We start from the raw sequence: 16,574 nt of genomic DNA on the forward strand, positions 1-16,574 counted from the left end.
GACATCTACCTTTATTTTGAAGGAGCTTTAATACAAACATCTACCTTTATTTTGAAGGAGCTTTAATACAAACATCTACCTTCATTTTGAAGGAGCTTTAATACAAACATCTACCTTTATTTTGAAGGGGACACTAGGTACCTGTCTGTCTGTCCAGACTGGGGGACAGAGGACACTTTGTACCTGTCTACCATAAGTTAGTGCCACTTAAAGCAGATATCAGTGGAATGTTTTTGTTAATATAAGTCCTAAATAGTCCTATTTTCCGTCAGCAATCACTTACATGAAGTATTTCAGCCTAAACACGAGTCTCTCCGTCACTCTGCTCTGCTGTAACCCGAGGAGAAAATTTTCCTTGTGGGATACAAGTGTTATCCAATGAGGAGAGAGAACGGCATGAAGGGCTGTGTGTGCAGCCAAGGGATGCGCGTGAATGTGGTGACGTAGCACGAGGACCAATTGATGCCTGACAAGGGCGGGGGCTGCTAACTCATGGTGCGTTCAAAGAAACTCGTACTTTGTGTTTTTCCTTCCTGTGAAGTCATACCAGTTCGATCTGGTACGAGTTCACGGGTCGGAAGTTACGAGTGGCCGTTATAGGGAACTTTCACAGACAACAGGATGGTAAAAACACGAGCTACGGGTTACCTGGAACGCTACCAAGTCGTAGTTGTGACTTGAAGCTGTAACTTACGGTTTCAAAAGCCTGCCTTGAACGCAGCATTAGCCGAAACGGCCGTGAAGCTGATATCTGCTTTAAGATTACAAGTAAAGCATACTTAATCAAGATATCTTTTTTAACTCAAAATATTTAGTCAACATTAATTAAAATTTTTGATGTAATCAGTTTCAACAATTTTTTTGAGTTAACTGAACTTATTAGGGTTTACAGTGTAAGAGGTCTAATGTTTTTTTTAATCATTGCTGTTCCATATATGCATTATTGACAAAGTTTTTCTGAAGAATTTTTTTATTGAGACCGGTTACTTTCATAATGGTCAATAACATATTCAAACCAACTCAGTCATGTTATAAGTCAATATCAATCTAAGATGATTTAACAGTACTTCATTCAACACAGTAGCCAGGTTAAAAGTAGTAGACAGAGAACAGCAGTGCCACACAAACTTATCAAATATCAAAATCTTTATTTTCACCTTGAAAGAGATAACACATTTCATCAGAGGCAACAAGGAAAAGAAACTTACAAACTGTAGTAAACATATAACAACATTTCATATCAAAAAAGAAACTTAGAACAGCCATACAAATTTCATCCAAGGCAATTAGGTAAAACCAACATATCATATCAAAAAGAGACTAGGGTTAGGGTTAGGGTTAGGGTAACCCTATCTGTACAGTCTTTTTACCAATAAAGCCGTGTACGTTTAAGTTCCTGTGTGTGTGGGTGTGGAACTCTTCCGGACGCGTGTCCACAAACCAATGTCCATTCACGTGAGGTCGTTTGCATAATAATAATTATTTATTTACACATAAAGTCCAGGTAAGCACAGGATTGCTGCTCTCAGGTAAGTGTAATTCACACTGTTCAACACTCAATCACGGTAACTCACTTTGCGTGTCCTATGCACGGTTTTACACGTCTTTCCCAGCTTGACACGGTCTTGACACGGGCTTGACACGGGCTTGACACGGTCTTGACACGGGCTTGACACGGGCTTGACACGGTCAGAAAACTTTGTGCTCTCCTCCTCACACACACACCGGAGGCCAATTACACCCTCACCTATATCACCTTCACCCAACACAATACCCCCCCTGGTGGTCAAACAGAGAACAGGCAAAATGGCTCCTACACTATCTATCTATCTATCTATCTATCTATCTATCTATCTATCTATCTATCTATCTATCTATCTATCTATCTATCTATCTATCTATCTATCTACGCTAAGCCTTTTGCCAGACCAGTGCAGAGGCAGAAAATGTCTCTTTTTCTCCACGTTTCTGTCTGCCTCAGACTGCGGGGCCCCTATCGCCGTGGTAACCACCTGGAGTTGCCGTGGTAACCAGGCCAGAGCTCGTTAACTTCATAAACAATCCACCTAGCTGGATTAAATGTTTGTAAACACAGACACACAGCTGCTCCGCCAGAAATGAAGCGGTGGTTCTACTCAGTGGAGCAGCAGAAGTAACAGGATGCAGAGCACTGAGCAGCATATTATTTCTGTTCTAATCAGCAGAAAACCATGGAAAACAGCTGGCTCTGGGGATTACTTTTCACTAATAAGATTGAACATTACTGTTGGTTGTATTTTGTGAATGGAATATTTATTTATTTATTTATTCTCTCTCCTCCCTCTCTCTCTCTCTGACCTGATATGAATTGATTCTCTGGTTTATATATTGATCAAAATTATGTTTCAAATGAATTATTACACTCGTACGCCGTGTAATAGGCGGGATAATGCTCAGTAAGTTATTGATTAAATGCACTGACACTAGTGAAACTATCAATTGCACCTACCAAACAGATACACTGAGTGGAGCGGGCGACCGGTCCAAGATGGCGGCCCCACCGCTCGTCAGCGCCAATAGGCCCAGCGTTCGATGCGGCGTCTACTCTTTATATGTCTATGGTCACACACACACACACACACACACACACACACACACACACACACACACACACACACACACACACACACACACACACACACACACACACAGGTAACCTAATGTGATTACAGCTCCTCCATATCAGTGCGGCATTGATTTCCACAGTTATGCGGATGATACGCAGCTTTACATTGCCGTGTCTCCTGATGATACAGGGCCAATTGATGCCCTTTTTAAGTGCATTTTAGACATTAAGTCATGGATGGCAGAAAATTTTTTACAGCTCAACCAGGACAAAACGGAGGTACTGGTTATCGGTCCTGAAGCACTGAGAGAAAAACTGAATTTTAAACTGGAAGCACTGTCTCTTAACCCATCAGAGAATGTTAAGAACCTAGGTGTGGTCTTCGACTCAAACTTAACCTTTGAACGCCACATCAGACAAACCACTAAGAACGGTTTTTACCATCTTAAAAATATTGCTAAAGTGCGTCCATTTCTCTCCCGAGCCAACACAGAGACACTAATCCATGCTTTTATTACCTGTAGGATTGATTATTGCAATGCTCTTCTTTCCGGTCTTCCTAAAAAGAATATTGAACCGTTACAACTACTCCAAAACTCAGCTGCACGACTGCTAACGAAGACCAGAAAGAGAGCTCACATTACACCGATTTTCAAGTCCCTGCATTGGTTACCTGTGTGCTTCAGGATCGATTTTAAGATTCTTTTACTGGTTTTTAAAGCTCTTAATGGTCTTAGTCCTTCCTATCTGTCAGATTTGCTTTTAACTTATAAGCCATCCAGAACTCTCAGGTCTTCAGATAGAGGCCTTTTATTAATACCTAAAGTCAGAACCAAAACTCATGGTGAAGCAGCGTTTTGTCATTACGGCCCACGACTGTGGAACAGCCTTCCTGAAGACCTGAGAGCAGCTGCAAATGTGGACATTTTTAAGAGCAAAGTTAAAACACATCTTTTTAGCTTGGCTTTTGATTAGATTTTACTTATAGGTTTTACTATTTTATTAGTTTTCCTATCATTTTATTGCATTTATCGATTTTTACTGTTTATTAAATGTTTTTTTTTTTTTTTATTATTATTATTTTATTTTATTTTATTCTGTATTCATTTTTACTTTTAATCTTTTTAGTCTTAGCATATTTACGGTATAATTTTAGTTATTTTTAATCATTTCATTTAATTATTTTGTTTTATCCAGTCCCTAGTGTTTCCTCACGGCAAATTGTAGAGTAAGATAGCGCTTCAGTTGCCTTCTTTTAAAGCTTTATAAAGTGTGTGTGTGTGTGTGTGTGTGTGTGTGTGTGTGTGTGTGTGTGTGTGTGTGTGTGCGCACGAGTGTATCTGCGTTACTTTGGGTTTTTATCTCTGCTTTGTTTTGTCTGCTTTTATCGTGTAAAGCACTTTGTGCTACATATCTTTTGTATGAAAAGTGCTCTATAAATAAAGTCTGATTGATTGATTGATTGATTATAAAAAGATGATCATGTGTCTGTCTGATCAGCTCTGTCTTGACCTTAAGATCGTTAACACAAACATCTACCTTTATTTTGAAGGAGCATTAACACAAACATCTACTTTTATACTGAAGGAGTTTTAATTCAAACATCTACCTTTATTTTGAAAGAGCTTTAACACAAACATCTACCTTTATTTTGAAGGAGCTTTAACACAAACATCTACCTTTATTTTGAAGGAGCTTTAATACAAACATCTACCTTTATTTTGAAGGAGCTTTAACACAAACATATACCTTTATTTTGAAGGAGCTTTAATACAAACATCTACCTTTATACTGAAGGAGCTTTAATACAAACATCTACCTTTATACTGTATGGAGCTTTAAGTCAAACATCTACCTTTATTCTGAAGGAGCTTAACACAAACATCTACCTTTATTTTGAAGGAGCTTTAATACAAACATCTACCTTTATTTTGAAGGAGCTTTAATACAAACATCTACCTTTATACTGTATGGAGCTTTAACACAAACATATACCTTTATTTTGAAGGAGCTTTAATACAAACATCTACCTTTATACTGAAGGAGCTTTAATACAAACATCTACCTTTATTTTGAAAGAGCTTTAACAGAAACATCTACCTTTATTTTGAAGGAGCTTAACACAGACATCTACCTTTATTTTGAAGGAGCTTTAATACAAACATCTACCTTTATTTTGAAGGAGCTTTAATACAAACATCTACCTTTATTTTGAAAGAGCTTTAACAGAAACATCTACCTTTATTTTGAAAGAGCTTTAACACAAACATCTACCTTTATTTTGAAGGAGCTTTAATTCAAACATCTACCTTTATACTGAAGGAGCTTTAATACAAACATCTACCTTTATTTTGAAAGAGCTTTAACAGAAACATCTACCTTTATTTTGAAAGAGCTTTAACACAAACATCTACCTTTATTTTGAAGGAGCTTTAACACAAACATCTACCTCTATTTTGAAGGAGCTTAACACAGACATCTACCTTTATTTTGAAGGAGCTTTAATACAAACATCTACCTTTATTTTGAAGGAGCTTTAATACAAACATCTACCTTTATTTTGAAGGAGCTTTAATACAAACATCTACCTTTATACTGAAGGAGCTTTAATACAAACATCTACCTTTATTTTGAAAGAGCTTTAACAGAAACATCTACCTTTATTTTGAAAGAGCTTTAACACAAACATCTACCTCTATTTTGAAGGAGCTTAACACAGACATCTACCTTTATTTTGAAGGAGCTTTAATACAAACATCTACCTTTATTTTGAAAGAGCTTTAACACAAACATCTACCTTTATTTTGAAGGAGCTTTAATTCAAACATCTACCTTTATACTGAAGGAGCTTTAATACAAACATCTACCTTTATTTTGAAAGAGCTTTAACAGAAACATCTTCCTTTATTTTGAAGGAGCTAAACACAGACATCTACCTTTATTTTGAAGGAGCTTTAATACAAACATCTACCTTTATACTGTATGGAGCTTTAAGTCAAACATCTACCTTTATTCTGAAGGAGCTTAACACAAACATCTACCTTTATTTTGAAGGAGCTTTAACACAAACATCTACCTTTATTTTGAAAGAGCTTTAACACAAACATCTACCTCTATTTTGAAGGAGCTTAAGGCAAGGCAAGGCAAGGCAAGGCATCTTTATTTATATAGCGCATTTCATACCAAGGCAACTCAATGTGCTTTACATAAAGACAAAACATTTAAAAAAAAAAAGAAGCTTAAGACAGAATAAAAACAAACAAAACACTAAAAACAGAGTTAAAAGCAAGAGCAAATAAAAGTAAAATAAAAGAAAAAAAGATAAAGTTTTAAGTTCTCAGCTATAAGCACATGAAAAGAGAAATGTTTTTAACCTGGATTTAAAAGTGCTCACAGTTGGGGCTGATCTCAGTTCTGCTGGTAGTTTGTTCCACTTGTGTGCAGCATAACAGCTAAATGCTGCTTCACCATGTCTGGTCTGAACTCTGAGCTCCAGTATCTGACCTGAGTCAGTAGATCTCAGAGCTCTACTGGGTTTATATCCTACTAACATGTCATTCATATATTCTGGACCTAAACCATTCAGTGATTTGTAAACCAGTAGCAGAACTTTAAAATCTATTCTGTAGCTGACTGGGAGCCAGTGTAAGGTCTTAAGAACCGGGGTGATGTGATCTGATCTCTTTGTTCTGGTTAAAACTCGAGCTGCAGCGTTCTGAATGAGCTGCAGCTGTTTGATACTTTTTTGGGGGAGACCAGTCAGAAGACCGTTACAGTAGTCTAGTCTACTGGAGATAAAAGCATGAATCAGCTTCTCCTGATCAGTTTGGGACATAAAACCCTTAATTCTGGATATGTTCTTAAGTTGATAAAAGGCTGATTTGGTGACTGATTTGATATGGCTGTTGAAGGTCAGATCTGAGTCTATCAGCACGCCAAGGTTTCGGACTTGGTCTTTAGTTTCTAAAGACAGTGACTCAAGGTGTTTACTGACAGCAACCCTCTTCTCTTTATTTCCAAAAACAATGACCTCAGTTTTTTCTTGATTTAACTGAAGGAAATTTTGGCTCATCCAATTTTTGACTTGCTCTAAACAGTGACATAATGACTCTATTGGACTGCAGTCATCTGGAGACAGTGCAAGATATATCTGTGTGTCATCTGCATAACTATGATAGTTGACATTAGAGTTCTGTAGAATTTGACCCAAAGGCAGCATATACAGGTTAAACAGAAGGGGTCCAAGGACTGACCCCTGAGGAACTCCACATGTCATAGCCACTCGATCGGATTGATAACTACCAATGGTCACAAAATAACTCCGTTCCTCTAAGTAGGACCTGAACCATTTTAGGACTGTCCCGCTGAGTCCTGCCCAGGTTTCCAACCTGTCCAGCAGTATACTGTGATCCACAGTGTCAAACGCAGCACTGAGATCCAACATGACCAGAACTGACACCTTGCCTGAGTCAGTGTTCAGCCTTATGTCATTTAACACTCTAATAAGAGCTGTTTCTGTACTGTGGTGAGGTCGGAAGCCTGATTGAAATTTGTCAAAGAGTCCACTGGAGTTCAAGAAGTTGCTGAGTTGATTAAAAACCACTTTCTCAACGATCTTGGCTATAAAGGGAAGATTTGAGATGGGTCTGTAATTGGTTAAAATGGTAGTATCCAATGTTCTCTTTTTTAAGAGTGGCTTGATGGCAGCTACTTTCAGGGGTTTAGGAAACGTGCCTGATTGAAGTGAGCAATTTATTATTTGCTGCAGATCTGTTTGGACAGAGCTTATAATAGTTTTAAAAAAGTCAGATGGTATTGTGTCAAGACAACATGTCGATGTTTTAAGATGCTGAACTGTTTCTTCTAAGGTTTTTTGGTCAACTGTATTAAACTCTGACATTACAGTTGATTTATTCCTAGGTGATTTTAGGGATTTCATCATTGTATTATTTTGCTGATTTGTGTTGATATTTAGCCTTATGGATTTGATTTTTTCATTGAAAAAGTAAGCAAATTCATTGCATTTTTCTGTGGAAAAGAGTTCTGAAGCTATCTCTTTTGGGGGGGTTGTAAGCTTATCAACCATAGCAAACAGAGCACGAGTGTTGTTGATGTTCTTATTAATCATTTCATTAAAGTGTTGCTGTCTAGCCTTGAATAAACCATGGTTAAAATTATAAAGACTTTGTTTGTAGAGGTCATTGTGGATTTGAAGTTTAGTTTTTCTCCATTTACGCTCAGCTTTCCTGCATTCTGTTTTCAGAGCCTTTACCATCAAAGTGTTCCTCCATGGTGTTCTCTGTCTGGTCAAGGTCATCTTAGTTTTAAAAGGTGCAATGGTATCACAGACATCTACCTTTATTTTGAAGGAGCTTTAATACAAACATCTACCTTTATTTTGAAGGAGCTTTAATACAAACATCTACCTTTATTTTGAAGGAGCTTTAATACAAACATCTACCGTTATTTTGAAAGAGCTTTAACACAAACATCTACCTTTATTTTGAAGGAGCTTTAATTCAAACATCTACCTTTATACTGAAGGAGCTTTAATACAAACATCTACCTTTATTTTGAAGGAGCTTAACACAGACATCTACCTTTATTTTGAAGGAGCTTTAATACAAACATCTACCTTTATTTTGAAGGAGCTTAACACAGACATCTACCTTTATTTTGAAGGAGCTTTAATACAAACATCTACCTTTATTTTGAAGGAGCTTTAATACAAACATCTACCTTTATTTTGAAGGAGCTTTAATACAAACATCTACCTTTATTTTGAAAGAGCTTTAACACAAACATCTACCTCTATTTTGAAGGAGCTTAACACAGACATCTACCTTTATTTTGAAGGAGCTTTAATACAAACATCTACCTTTATTTTGAAGGAGCTTTAACAAAAACATCTACCTTTATTTTGAAGGAGCTTTAATTCAAACATCTACCTTTATACTGAAGGAGCTTTAATACAAACATCTACCTTTATTTTGAAAGAGCTTTAACAGAAACATCTACCTTTATTTTGAAAGAGCTTTAACACAAACATCTACCTCTATTTTGAAGGAGCTTAACACAGACATCTACCTTTATTTTGAAGGAGCTTTAATACAAACATCTACCTTTATTTTGAAAGAGCTTTAACACAAACATCTACCTTTATTTTGAAGGAGCTTTAATTCAAACATCTACCTTTATACTGAAGGAGCTTTAATACAAACATCTACCTTTATTTTGAAGGAGCTTAACACAGACATCTACCTTTATTTTGAAGGAGCTTTAATACAAACATCTACCTTTATACTGTATGGAGCTTTAAGTCAAACATCTACCTTTATTCTGAAGGAGCTTAACACAAACATCTACCATTATTTTGAAGGAGCTTTAACACAAACATCTACCTTTATTTTGAAAGAGCTTTAACACAAACATCTACCTCTATTTTGAAGGAGCTTAACACAGACTTCTACCTTTATTTTGAAGGAGCTTTAATACAAACATCTACCTTTATTTTGAAGGAGCTTTAATACAAACATCTACCTTTATTTTGAAGGAGCTTTAATACAAACATCTACCTTTATTTTGAAAGAGCTTTAACACAAACATCTACCTTTATTTTGAAGGAGCTTTAATTCAAACATCTACCTTTATACTGAAGGAGCTTTAATACAAACATCTACCTTTATTTTGAAAAAGCTTTAACACAAACATCTACCTTTATTTTGAAGGAGCTTTAATTCAAACATCTACCTTTATACTGAAGGAGCTTTAATACAAACATCTACCTTTATTTTGAAGGAGCTTAACACAGACATCTACCTTTATTTTGAAGGAGCTTTAATACAAACATCTACCTTTATACTGTATGGAGCTTTAAGTCAAACATCTACCTTTATTCTGAAGGAGCTTAACACAAACATCTACCATTATTTTGAAGGAGCTTTAACACAAACATCTACCTTTATTTTGAAAGAGCTTTAACACAAACATCTACCTCTATTTTGAAGGAGCTTAACACAGACATCTACCTTTATTTTGAAGGAGCTTTAATACAAACATCTACCTTTATTTTGAAGGAGCTTTAATACAAACATCTACCTTTATTTTGAAGGAGCTTTAATACAAACATCTACCTTTATTTTGAAAGAGCTTTAACACAAACATCTACCTCTATTTTGAAGGAGCTTAACACAGACATCTACCTTTATTTTGAAGGAGCTTTAATACAAACATCTACCTTTATTTTGAAGGAGCTTTAACACAAACATCTACCTTTATTTTGAAGGAGCTTTAATTCAAACATCTACCTTTATACTGAAGGAGCTTTAATACAAACATCTACCTTTATTTTGAAAGAGCTTTAACAGAAACATCTACCTTTATTTTGAAAGAGCTTTAACACAAACATCTACCTCTATTTTGAAGGAGCTTAACACAGACATCTACCTTTATTTTGAAGGAGCTTTAATACAAACATCTACCTTTATTTTGAAAGAGCTTTAACACAAACATCTACCTTTATTTTGAAGGAGCTTTAATTCAAACATCTACCTTTATACTGAAGGAGCTTTAATACAAACATCTACCTTTATTTTGAAGGAGCTTTAACAGAAACATCTACCTTTATTTTGAAGGAGCTAAACACAGACATCTACCTTTATTTTGAAGGAGCTTTAATACAAACATTTACCTTTATACTGTATGGAGCTTTAAGTCAAACATCTACCTTTATTCTGAAGGAGCTTAACACAAACATCTACCTTTATTTTGAAGGAGCTTTAACACAAACATCTACCTTTATTTTGAAAGAGCTTTAACACAAACATCTACCTCTATTTTGAAGGAGCTTAACACAGACATCTACCTTTATTTTGAAGGAGCTTTAATACAAACATCTACCTTTATTTTGAAGGAGCTTTAATACAAACATCTACCTTTATTTTGAAGGAGCTTTAATACAAACATCTACCTTTATTTTGAAAGAGCTTTAACACAAACATCTACCTTTATTTTGAAGGAGCTTTAATTCAAACATCTACCTTTATACTGAAGGAGCTTTAATACAAACATCTACCTTTATTTTGAAGGAGCTTAACACAGACATCTACCTTTATTTTGAAGGAGCTTTAATACAAACATCTACCTTTATTTTGAAGGAGCTTTAATACAAACATCTACCTTTATTTTGAAGGAGCTTTAATACAAACATCTACCTTTATTTTAAAGGAGCTTAACACAGACATCTACCTTTATTTTGAAGGAGCTTTAATACAAACATCTACCTTTATTTTGAAGGAGCTTTAATACAAACATCTACCTTTATTTTGAAGGGGACACTAGGTACCTGTCTGTCCAGACTGGGGGACAGAGGACACTAGGTACCTGTCTGTCTGTCCAGACTGGGGGACAGAGGACACTTTGTACCTGTCTGTCTGTCCAGACTGGGGGACAGAGGACACTAGGTCTGTCTGTCTGTCCAGACTGGGGGACAGAGGACAGAGGACACTAGGTACCTGTCTGTCTGTCCAGACTGGGGGACAGAGGACACTTTGTACCTGTCTACCATAAGTTAGTGCCACTTAAGATTACAAGTAAAGCATACTTAATCAAGATATCTTTTTTAACTCAAAATATTTAGTCAACATTAATTAAAATTTTTGATGTAATCAGTTTCAACAATTTTTTTGAGTTAACTGAACTTATTAGGGTTTACAGTGTAAGAGGTCTAATGTTTTTTTTAATCATTGCTGTTCCATATATGCATTATTGACAAAGTTTTTCTGAAGAATTTTTTTATTGAGACCGGTTACTTTCATAATGGTCAATAACATATTCAAACCAACTCAGTCATGTTATAAGTCAATATCAATCTAAGATGATTTAACAGTACTTCATTCAACACAGTAGCCAGGTTAAAAGTAGTAGACAGAGAACAGCAGTGCCACACAAACTTATCAAATATCAAAATCTTTATTTTCACCTTGAAAGAGATAACACATTTCATCAGAGGCAACAAGGAAAAGAAACTTACAAACTGTAGTAAACATATAACAACATTTCATATCAAAAAAGAAACTTAGAACAGCCATACAAATTTCATCCAAGGCAATTAGGTAAAAACAACATATCATATCAAAAAGAGACTAGGGTTAGGTAAAAGTAGAAAAGTACTCCCGAGCCCCCCCTATCTGTACAGTCTTTTTACCAATAAAGCCGTGTACGTTTAAGTTCCTGTGTGTGTGGGTGTGGAACTCTTCCGGACGCGTGTCCACAAACCAATGTCCATTCACGTGAGGTCGTTTGCATAATAATAATTATTTATTTACACATAAAGTCCAGGTAAGCACAGGATTGCTGCTCTCAGGTAAGTGTAATTCACACTGTTCAACACTCAATCACGGTAACTCACTTTGCGTGTCCTATGCACGGTTTTACACGTCTTTCCCAGCTTGACACGGTCTTGACACGGGCTTGACACGGGCTTGACACGGTCTTGACACGGGCTTGACACGGGCTTGACACGGTCAGAAAACTTTGTGCTCTCCTCCTCACACACACACCGGAGGCCAATTACACCCTCACCTATATCACCTTCACCCAACACAATACCCCCCCTGGTGGTCAAACAGAGAACAGGCAAAATGGCTCCTACACTATCTATCTATCTATCTATCTATCTATCTATCTATCTATCTATCTATCTATCTATCTATCTATCTATCTATCTATCTATCTATCTATCTATCTATCTATCTACGCTAAGCCTTTTGCCAGACCAGTGCAGAGGCAGAAAATGTCTCTTTTTCTCCACGTTTCTGTCTGCCTCAGACTGCGGGGCCCCTATCGCCGTGGTAACCACCTGGAGTTGCCGTGGTAACCAGGCCAGAGCTCGTTAACTTCATAAACAATCCACCTAGCTGGATTAAATGTTTGTAAACACAGACACACAGCTGCTCCGCCAGAAATGAAGCGGTGGTTCTACTCAGTGGAGCAGCAGAAGTAACAGGATGCAGAGCACTGAGCAGCATATTATTTCTGTTCTAATCAGCAGAAAACCATGGAAAACAGCTGGCTCTGGGGATTACTTTTCACTAATAAGATTGAACATTACTGTTGGTTGTATTTTGTGAATGGAATATTTATTTATTTATTTATTCTCTCTCCTCCCTCTCTCTCTCTCTGACCTGATATGAATTGATTCTCTGGTTTATATATTGATCAAAATTATGTTTCAAATGAATTATTACACTCGTACGCCGTGTAATAGGCGGGATAATGCTCAGTAAGTTATTGATTAAATGCACTGACACTAGTGAAACTATCAATTGCACCTACCAAACAGATACACTGAGTGGAGCGGGCGACCGGTCCAAGATGGCGGCCCCACCGCTCGTCAGCGCCAATAGGCCCAGCGTTCGATGCGGCGTCTACTCTTTATATGTCTATGGTCACACACACACACACACACACACACACACACACACACACACACACACACACACACACACACACACACACACACACACACACACACACACACACACACACACAGGTAACCTAATGTGATTACAGATCCTCCATATCAGTGCTTATAAAAAGATGATCATGTGTCTGTCTGATCAGCTCTGTCTTGACCTTAAGATCGTTAACACAAACATCTACCTTTATTTTGAAGGAGCATTAACACAAACATCTACTTTTATACTGAAGGAGTTTTAATTCAAACATCTACCTTTATTTTGAAAGAGCTTTAACACAAACATCTACCTTTATTTTGAAGGAGCTTTAACACAAACATCTACCTTTATTTTGAAGGAGCTTTAATACAAACATCTACCTTTATACTGTATGGAGCTTTAACACAAACATATACCTTTATTTTGAAGGAGCTTTAATACAAACATCTACCTTTATACTGAAGGAGCTTTAATACAAACATCTACCTTTATACTGTATGGAGCTTTAAGTCAAACATCTACCTTTATTCTGAAGGAGCTTAACACAAACATCTACCTTTATTTTGAAGGAGCTTTAATACAAACATCTACCTTTATTTTGAAGGAGCTTTAATACAAACATCTACCTTTATACTGTATGGAGCTTTAACACAAACATATACCTTTATTTTGAAGGAGCTTTAATACAAACATCTACCTTTATACTGAAGGAGCTTTAATACAAACATCTACCTTTATTTTGAAAGAGCTTTAACAGAAACATCTACCTTTATTTTGAAGGAGCTTAACACAGACATCTACCTTTATTTTGAAGGAGCTTTAATACAAACATCTACCTTTATTTTGAAGGAGCTTTAATACAAACATCTACCTTTATTTTGAAAGAGCTTTAACAGAAACATCTACCTTTATTTTGAAAGAGCTTTAACACAAACATCTACCTTTATTTTGAAGGAGCTTTAATTCAAACATCTACCTTTATACTGAAGGAGCTTTAATACAAACATCTACCTTTATTTTGAAAGAGCTTTAACAGAAACATCTACCTTTATTTTGAAAGAGCTTTAACACAAACATCTACCTTTATTTTGAAGGAGCTTTAACACAAACATCTACCTCTATTTTGAAGGAGCTTAACACAGACATCTACCTTTATTTTGAAGGAGCTTTAATACAAACATCTACCTTTATTTTGAAGGAGCTTTAATACAAACATCTACCTTTATTTTGAAGGAGCTTTAATACAAACATCTACCTTTATACTGAAGGAGCTTTAATACAAACATCTACCTTTATTTTGAAAGAGCTTTAACAGAAACATCTACCTTTATTTTGAAAGAGCTTTAACACAAACATCTACCTCTATTTTGAAGGAGCTTAACACAGACATCTACCTTTATTTTGAAGGAGCTTTAATACAAACATCTACCTTTATTTTGAAAGAGCTTTAACCCAAACATCTACCTTTATTTTGAAGGAGCTTTAATTCAAACATCTACCTTTATACTGAAGGAGCTTTAATACAAACATCTACCTTTATTTTGAAAGAGCTTTAACAGAAACATCTTCCTTTATTTTGAAGGAGCTAAACACAGACATCTACCTTTATTTTGAAGGAGCTTTAATACAAACATCTACCTTTATACTGTATGGAGCTTTAAGTCAAACATCTACCTTTATTCTGAAGGAGCTTAACACAAACATCTACCTTTATTTTGAAGGAGCTTTAACACAAACATCTACCTTTATTTTGAAAGAGCTTTAACACAAACATCTACCTCTATTTTGAAGGAGCTTAATACAAACATCTACCTTTATTTTGAAGGAGCTTTAATACAAACATCTACCTTTATTTTGAAGGAGCTTTAATACAAACATCTACCTTTATTTTGAAGGAGCTTTAATACAAACATCTACCTTTATTTTGAAAGAGCTTTAACACAAACATCTACCTTTATTTTGAAAGAGCTTTAACACAAACATCTACCTTTATTTTGAAGGAGCTTTAATTCAAACATCTACCTTTATACTGAAGGAGCTTTAATACAAACATCTACCTTTATTTTGAAGGAGCTTAACACAGACATCTACCTTTATTTTGAAGGAGCTTTAATACAAACATCTACCTTTATTTTGAAGGAGCTTAACACAGACATCTACCTTTATTTTGAAGGAGCTTTAATACAAACATCTACCTTTATTTTGAAGGAGCTTTAATACAAACATCTACCTTTATTTTGAAGGAGCTTTAATACAAACATCTACCTTTATTTTGAAAGAGCTTTAACACAAACATCTACCTTTATTTTGAAAGAGCTTTAACACAAACATCTACCTCTATTTTGAAGGAGCTTAACACAGACATCTACCTTTATTTTGAAGGAGCTTTAATACAAACATCTACCTTTATTTTGAAAGAGCTTTAACACAAACATCTACCTTTATTTTGAAGGAGCTTTAATTCAAACATCTACCTTTATACTGAAGGAGCTTTAATACAAACATCTACCTTTATTTTGAAGGAGCTTAACACAGACATCTACCTTTATTTTGAAGGAGCTTTAATACAAACATCTACCTTTATTCTGAAGGAGCTTAACACAAACATCTACCATTATTTTGAAGGAGCTTTAACACAAACATCTACCTTTATTTTGAAAGAGCTTTAACACAAACATCTACCTCTATTTTGAAGGAGCTTAACACAGACTTCTACCTTTATTTTGAAGGAGCTTTAATACAAACATCTACCTTTATTTTGAAGGAGCTTTAATACAAACATCTACCTTTATTTTGAAGGAGCTTTAATACAAACATCTACCGTTATTTTGAAAGAGCTTTAACACAAACATCTACCTTTATTTTGAAGGAGCTTTAATTCAAACATCTACCTTTATACTGAAGGAGCTTTAATACAAACATCTACCTTTATTTTGAAGGAGCTTAACACAGACATCTACCTTTATTTTGAAGGAGCTTTAATACAAACATCTACCTTTATTTTGAAGGAGCTTAACACAGACATCTACCTTTATTTTGAAGGAGCTTTAATACAAACATCTACCTTTATTTTGAAGGAGCTTTAATACAAACATCTACCTTTATTTTGAAGGAGCTTTAATACAAACATCTACCTTTATTTTGAAAGAGCTTTAACACAAACATCTACCTCTATTTTGAAGGAGCTTAACACAGACATCTACCTTTATTTTGAAGGAGCTTTAATACAAACATCTACCTTTATTTTGAAGGAGCTTTAACAAAAACATCTACCTTTATTTTGAAGGAGCTTTAATTCAAACATCTACCTTTATACTGAAGGAGCTTTAATACAAACATCTACCTTTATTTTGAAAGAGCTTTAACAGAAACATCTACCTTTATTTTGAAAGAGCTTTAACACAAACATCTACCTCTATTTTGAAGGAGCTTAACACAGACATCTACCTTTATTTTGAAGGAGCTTTAATACAAACATCTACCTTTATTTTGAAAGAGCTTTAACACAAACA

The sequence above is a fragment of the Trachurus trachurus genome, assembly GCF_905171665.1.
Source record: "Trachurus trachurus genome assembly, chromosome: 22".
NCBI classification, from domain to species: Eukaryota; Metazoa; Chordata; class Actinopteri; order Carangiformes; family Carangidae; genus Trachurus; species Trachurus trachurus.